An 8,284-nucleotide genomic window follows, 5' to 3' on the forward strand; every position below is an offset into this window, starting at 1 on the left:
CACACAACACTGGGCATGTTGTGAAGACATAAGAAACAGCAAATGATGGAATCTGCAGCAGAAGAATAAACTGTTGGTGTGCCATGACGTCACTAGAGTTTAAAATAAGACCATAAGATATAGGAGCAGAATTATACCATTCAGTCCATTGAGTTTGTTCCGCTATTTGTTTTGGCTGATTTATTATCCCTCTCAACCCCATTATCCTACCTTCTCCCTGTAACCTTTGACACCCTTACTAATCAAAAATATATTAACTTCCACTTTAAATATACCCAGTGACTTATTCTCCACAGTAATTGTAATATCCTCTATCAGAATAAAATCTTGCTTAGGACTTGAGACAATTACTATCAGGAACTTCTTCTCTATCTCAGGATGACCAAGCATGGGTGACAAATTCAATTTTCAAGATTCAAGTTTATTTATCACGTGCGCATTGAAACATACAGTGAAATGTGTCATTTGCATTAACGACCGACACACCTGAGAGTGTACTGGGGGCAGCCCACAAGTGTTGCCGAACTACAGAGCATGCCCACAATGCCCATTCCTCCCTCCCACCCACCCACACATTCCTTTAACCCCAGCTTCCAGCAGCCTCGGATTCAGGCCTGAAGACACTGGGTCTTGACGTACCCAGTGGACTTGCAGAGATTCACAGACTCGGCTTCAACAAGTGTAACTTTACTAGCATTATCAACTTTACAAGAGCATATAAAAGAAGTTACATTATATATTTTTAATCAGTTTTCATTTACTTTCATGAATCTATCTTCGGACATGAAGATGAATTCTGCTGTTAATTCCGGAATGTAATGTTTTCATACTCTGAAACTCTGCCGGCACAGAATAACAGGTGGTTTACAAATAAATCTGGGGAGTTTAGTGTCATCTGAGCGGTCAAGATAGAGGAATATTAGCATCAAAAGGTGACAGGAATCTCATTAGTATGAAGGAGAGCTCAAGCTGTCTGAGTGTTGGAACTAGTGTGAACTGGTATGAGCTGAACTTTCCACTGGTCCTCTGCTTTAATAACACATGCACACCATAGAGTCATTTCAAAGCCTGCAGACAATGCACATATTTGAAATAATACAGCACCGCCCTGGAAAAATTGAAGAACTCTTCAATATTTTGCCAAGAGTTTACAGAGCAAACGATTTTATCTGCTACAGGCCCGCACAGTGAATATTGCTTTTGTTCACTATATTTCAGAAGCCAGATGGAGAGGCGGAAGAGTTGCCATAGAGACTGCCAACTATGTTCTTCAATGAAGGCCATCTTTCCCCCTCACAGTAAATTTGTGAAGCATATGGAAATCAGTAGCACTTACTCCTCTTAAGTTAAAAGCGTGTTCTATCATCAACAGAGCTACTTAATAATAAAGAAGCACCGTAACTTGTATTCTTGATTTTGTCTTCCCTATTTATGGAGAAATTTTCCTGTTCAGGTGTCTGTCAGATACCTCTTAAACATTGCTATTGTATCTAATTCCAGCAACTCCTCTGGCAGCCTGTGTAATGCGCCTGCCCCGCACATCTCCTTTAGACCTTTCCCCTCTAGTGTTTGACACTTCTGGGGAAAAGACACTCATAGCTAATACTCTCAGTTCCAGGCAATGTCCTGATGAACCCCTTCAATGCCTCTATATCCTTCCTGTAATGCAGTGGCCAGAACTGCACACAGTTCTCTGAATGTGGCTTAACTAAATTTTTATACAGCTGCAACATGACCTCCTGACTTTTATACTCAACATCCTGACTGATGAAGACAAGTATGCCATACAATTTCTTTATAATCCCATCTACATCTGTTGACACTTTCAAGGAGCTATGGACTTGTACTGCAAGATCCCTCTGCACATCAATGTTCTATAGAGTGCTGCTATTTACTGTACCTTTTTTACTGCATCCTTTTTTCCTTACATTTGACCTCCAAAGTGCAACACCTCATACTTGCCCAGATTAAACTTCATCTGCCATTTCTCTGCCCACGTTTACATCTAGTCTATGTGCTGTTGTATCCTTTGACAAGGGTTGCGGCTTTCTTGGGATGCTTACATTTAGAACACTGCAGGACAGGAAAAGGTCCTTCGGCCCTCTTGTCCATGCTAAAGTGTTATTCTGCCTAATTCCATTGAACCACACCTGGACCATAGCCCTCCATACCCCCCCCCCATCCATGTGCTTATCCAAATTTCTCTTAAATGTCAAATTTGAACCCACATGCACCACTTGCACTGGCAGCTCGTTCCACACTCTCACCACACTGAGCGAAGAGGTTTCCCTCATATTCCCTTTAAACATTCACCTTTTACCCTTAACCCATGACCTCTAGTTCTAGTCTCATCCAACCTGAGGGGAAAGAGCCTGCAAGCATTTACCTATCTATACCCCTCATAGTTTTGTATACCTCTATTAAATATCCCCTCATTCCCCTACACTCTAGGGAATAAAGTCCTAACCTATTCAATCTTTCCCTTTCACTCAGGTCCTCGAGTCTCAGCAACATCCTTGTAAATTGTCTCTGTTACATTTCAATCTTATTGATATCTTTCCTGTAGGTAGGTGACCAGAAGAATGCAGGGCGAGATCTCATTGAAATGTATCGAATGTTGAAAGGACTAGATAGGGTGTGTGTGGGGAGGATGTTTCCTCTGGTAGGGTAACCAAACCTAGAGGGTAGAGCCTCAAAATTGAGGGGAGAACCGTTAAATAGAGATAAGGAGGACATTTTTGGCCAGAGAGCAGTGAATGTGTGGCATGCTCTGCCACAGACTGCGGTGGAGGCCAAGTCCGTGTGTATATTTAAGGTGGAAGTTGATCACTTCCTGATGGGTCAGTGCATCAAAGGATACGGCAAGAAGGCAGATGTACGGGGTTGAGTGGGATCCAGGATCAGCCATGGTGGAATGGTGGAGCAGACTCGATGGGCTGAATGGCCTAACTCTGCTCCTATGTCTAATGGTCTTATAGAGAGCTGGTCATTGATGCTAGCAACCAACTTTATGGAGCATGTTGTTGGTAGATTTAGTCTGTTAGCTTAGTGTGTACTATTACACACTGATATTCAACTGTTACTCCCTCTGAAAATAATACTGTTACATGACTTATTACAAACAACAGAACAGGTGTAATGTTAAGTGGAAGCCTCCTCCTCCAACGTTCAAAGTTCAAAGTAAAATATATTACCAGAGTACATACATGTCACCACATACAACCCTGAGATTCATTTTTCTGTGGCATACTTAGCAAATCTGTAGAACAGAAACTGTAAACAGGGTCAATGGACAAAAAAATTGTCCAAATGCAAATATAAATTAATACTGTAGCTATAAATAATGAGACTGAAATAACAAGACAGAGTCCTTTAATTGAGGCCATCAGTTGTGGGAACACCAGAAATAGAATGAGTGTAGTTATCCCCTTTTGTTCAAGAGCCTGATGGTAGAGGGGTAGTAACTGTTCTTGAACCTGGTGGTGTGAGTATTGAGGCTCTTTTACCATCTACCTGCTGGCAACAGCAAGAAAAAAGCATTGCCTGGGTGGTCAGGGTCTCTGATGATGGAAGCTGCTTTTCTACGGCAACATTTCATGTAGATGTGCTCAGTGGCTGGGAGGGTTTTACCCGTGATTTACTGGGCCGTATCCACTACCTTTTGTTGGATTTCCCACTCAAAGGCATTGGTCTTCCCATTCCAGGCCGTAATGCAGCCAGTCAGCACACTTTCCACCACACATCTATAGAAGTTTGCCAAGGTTTTCAATGACATGCCAAATCTTCGCAGACTCCTGAGGAAGAAGTGGTGCTCTTGTGCTTTCTTCACAATTATATATCTACGATGGGCCTAGGATAGGTCCTCTGAGATAGTGACACCCAGGAATTTAAAATTACTAACCCTCTCCACTTCTGATCCTCTGATGATTACTGGCTCATGGACCTCTGGTTTCCCTCTCCTGAAGTCTACAATCAGTTCCTTGGTCTTGCTGACAATGAGCGAGAGATTGTTGTTATGACACCACCCAGCCAAGTTTTCAATCTCCGTCCTGTATGCTAATTCATCACCACCTTTGATGCAGCCCACAACAGTGATGTCATCAGCAAACTTGTATATGGTGTTGGAGCCTCTTCTCAGTGTACCAAATCCGTAGGGTTTCCATTGGGTTGTCCCTTCACACAGATTCATAGCTGCAGCCTTCCAGGCACCAGCAAATCAACTGGGCTTAAGTTCTAAAATCTGGGTACCTCTGCAACTCAGGAAAGCATCAATCATGGCTGATCCTGGAGTGGATGAGCAGACTCAATGGGCTGAATGGCCTAATTCTGCTCCTATATTTTACGGTTTTTATAAGACCATAAGTCACATTATCAAACATATCGGAATCTGTGAAAATTCTAAGGCTAGATCCCTGTAGAGTACAATGTGAATAAAACTGAAACTAGTTTGATGAATGTACTGTATGTAGTTCTGAATCACTACTGAACTACAGGCCTCTTTGCCCCACTAATAAAGATCTAATCCTTCAAGATCAAGAAAGCTCACCAACACCTCTACTTTCTGAGAAGGCCGAAGAGAGCTGCACTTTTCACATCCATACTCACATCATTCTATAGATGCACAGCAGAGATCATCCTGACAAGTGTGCATCACAGCTTGCTATGGAAAAAGGAAGGCTGTGCACCAGGTAGTCAAAACTGCCCGTCATCAGGTACATATCTACAGAAAGGTGTTGGACAAGGGCCAGTAACATCATGAAGGTTCCCACCCACCTTGCTCATGGACTCCCGTCAGGGAGATAGCTACATCCACGCCAGGACTACCAGACTCAAAAGCAGTTACTTTCCACAAGCAATAAGGCTGATCAACACTACTTTATTAGTTCCTGTCAGTCACCTTGTGTACAGCCTAGTGTCACTTTATGGACGTACAATCAATCTGTGTACGTAAGCTACAAACAAGAGAAAATCCGCAGATGCGGGGAATTCGAGCAACACATACAATGTGGTTGGTAAGCTGATGGAGAAAATCCTGAGAGACAGGATTTGTGAACATTTGGAGAGGCAAAATATGATTAGGAATAGTCAGCATGGCTTTGGCAAGGGCAGATCCTGTCTTACGAGCCTGATTGAATTTTTTGAGGATGTGACTAAACACATTGATGATGGCAGAGCAGTAGATGTAGTGTATATGGATTTCAGCAAGGCATTTGATAAGGTACCCTATGCAAGGCTTATTGAGAAAGTAAGGAGGCATGGGATCCAAGGGGACATTGCTTTGTGGATCTTGAACTGGCTTGTCCACAGAAGGCAAAGAGTGGTTGTAGACGGGTCATATTCTGCATGGAGGTCGGTGACCAGCAGTGTGCCTCAGGGATCTGTTCTGGGACCCCTACTCTTCATGATCTTTATAAATGACCTGGATGAAGAAGTGGAGGGATGGGTTAGTAAATTTGCTGATGACACAATGGTTGGAAGTGTTGTGGATAGTGTGGAGGGCTGTCAGAGGTTACAATGGGACATTGATAGGATGCAAACCTGGGCTGAGAAGTGGCAGATGGAGTTCAACCCAGATAAGTGTGAGGTGGTTCATTTTGGTAGGTCAAATGTAATGACAGAATATAGTATTAATGGTAAGACCCTTGGCAATGTGGAGGATCAGAGAGATCTTGGGGTTCGAGTCCATAGGACACTCAAAGCAGCTGCGCAGGTTGACTCTGTGGTTAAGAAGGCGTATGGTGTATTGGCCTTCATCAATCGTGGGATTGAGTTTAGGAGCTGAGAGGTAATGTTGCAGTTATATGGGACCCTGGTCAGACCCCACTTGGAGTACCGTGCTCAGTTACGGTCACCTCACTACAGGAAGGATGTAGAAACCATAGAAAAGGTGCAGAGGAGATTTACAAGGATGTTGCCTGGATTGGGGAGCATGCCTTATCAGAATAGGTTGAGTGAACTCGGCCTTTTCTCCTTGGAGCGACGGAGGATGAGAGGTGACCTGATAGAGGTGTATAAGATGAAGAGAGGCATTGATCGTGTGGATAGTCAGAGGATTTTTCCCAGGGCTGAAGTGGCTAGCACGAGAGGGCACAGTTTTAAGGTGCTTGGAAGTAGGTACAGAGGAGATGTCAGGGGTAAGTTTTTTACTCAGAGAGTGGTGACTGTGTGGAATGGGCTGCCGGTGATGGTGGTGGAGGCGGAAACGACAGGGTCTTTTAAGAGACTCCTGGATGGCTACATGGAGCTTAGAAAAATAGAGGACTATGGGTAACCCTAGGTAATTTCTCAGGCAAGGACATGTTCAGCACAGCTTTGTGGGCTGAAGGGCCTGTATTGTGCTGTAGGTTTTCTATGTTTCCGTGTTTCTAAGTATCTTACTGTGCTGCCATCCAAGCAGAATTCCAGTCAGCACATGCTCCTGATTTCACGGCTCGACACACGCACCTGACAGAGTGCGATCTTTGTGCTTCCTGCCCTCTTGCTCTCTTGCCCCATTCCTTTCTCCCTTTTGCTCTATGTCATCTCATTATGGGAAGGACATGAAAGCTTTAAAGAAGGCACAGAGGAGATTTGCCAGGACACTGTCTGGCTTGGAGTGCATATCTTATGAGGATAACTTGAATGAGCTGGGACATTTTTTTGGAGCGTAGGAGGATGAGAGATGACTTGATAGAGGTGCCCAAGATGGTAAGAGGCATAAATTGATTGGACAGCCAGAGAATTTTTCCAAGGGTGGACATGGCTGATATGAGGGGGCATCATTTTGAGGAGATTGGAGGAATGTATAGGGGGGATCTAACAAGTAATGACTTTTTTCCACAGAGAGTGGTAGTGTGTGGAATCACTGCCAGGGGTGGTGGCAGAGGCAGGTACCTTAGCGAAGTTCTAGAGACTCTTAGATAGACGCATGGATGGTAGAAAAATGGAGGACTATGTCGGAGGGAAGGGTTAGATTGATGTTAGAGTGGATTACAAGGTTGGCACAACATTGTGGGCCGATGGGCCTGTACTGTGTGTAGTGTTCTACGCTTCCCTGACCTCTCTGCCCATTCCCTTCCCTCCTCGCCTTCCTATTCCCTCTTCTCTCCTTCTCTTCTTCCTTCCTTCCATACCCTCCTTCCCCTTTATTCTCCCCACCCTTCCTGGTTACTTTATGTACCCCCCCCCCATTCCTTACTCCATGCCCATCTACCATGATCTCCCCCTTTATACTCACTTCCTTATTCCTTTCCCTCTGCCTCCCCACTTCTCTGCTCTTCAGCTTCCCCTATGCAACTAGTCTCCTTTCCACTTGAGGTTGAGTAGCTCCCTCACTTCATACATGGGCAATACAAGATAGCCAGACCTCCTCCCCGTGAGATCCGACAACAGCCACGTTGGCTCTGAACACCACTCACAGCTGCACTCAAGTATGCCAGCCTAATATTTGCTGTGGTGGAAATATCTGCCTTATGAGATCCCACATGTAATGCTCGCAAAATCCATTACAGTTAAGAGGCCAGGGGTCCCATAATTTCTCATGCGAGGCTGTACGGTGACACTCAGAGTTGCAATACCTTAAAGCTTTCTTTTGCTGTCTCTCTGGGGCCATTACTGGAACACTGCCGCAAAAGTGGGATGAAATTACTGGCTCTCCAGCCATACACTTAAAGTGGCTGTTTGGATCCAGTTCAAGGACCTTGATGTTCCCTGCACATTCACTGAGTGGCAAAGATGTGTGTTTCAGTCATTTAATTATTGCTCTAATTAATGTTAACATTGTGAGAGCTGAAGTAAATTGAACAAGGCATAAAAACTAATTTCACTTCTTGTACTTCATGTAGACGTGACACTTACCTACAAAGCAGGTGACCACACAGCTTGGCTTCAACCTGGTGAGGTCATCCTGGCTGGTTAACAGAGCTTCCTCCCTTTTTGCTTTCAATCTGAAACTTGAGTCTTCAATGGAAACAAAGGAAACAACGATGGCATGAGAGAGAATGAAGGCATTTCGTAAAATTCCATCTTCCTCAGAACACGCTGTCACAACAGACAAAAACGCCAGCAAGCTCTCAGGTCAGCAGGAAAGGTCATGGGCTGCAGTCTCCCATCACCGCACGACTTGTATGTGTCCAGGACCAAGAAGTGGGCAGGATAAATCATCGTGGACACTATCCTCTCAACAAGCCGCCTTTTCCAAAAATGCCTCTCTGGAAAGGGCTATAAGGCTATTAAAACACAAACTTCACACCATTTTAAAAGTTTCTTCCCCAGGCAGTTAACCAATCAACCGTTCTAGTTACCC

General features: G+C 44.3%; 1 long non-coding RNA gene across 1 annotated transcript in view; it reads right to left on the reverse strand.

The window, feature by feature from the left end:
- LOC132384732 (uncharacterized) overlaps positions 1-7,958 on the reverse strand; it is a 29,746-nt gene extending 21,788 nt beyond the window's left edge. The window contains exon 1 of the long non-coding RNA XR_009509002.1: positions 7,837-7,958. This is a non-coding gene — a long non-coding RNA (uncharacterized LOC132384732). The remainder of the gene's footprint in view (positions 1-7,836) is intronic.
- Positions 7,959-8,284: the final 326 nt, after the last annotated feature.

This window comes from Hypanus sabinus, chromosome X1 (assembly GCF_030144855.1).
Source record: "Hypanus sabinus isolate sHypSab1 chromosome X1, sHypSab1.hap1, whole genome shotgun sequence".
NCBI lineage: Eukaryota > Metazoa > Chordata > Chondrichthyes > Myliobatiformes > Dasyatidae > Hypanus > Hypanus sabinus.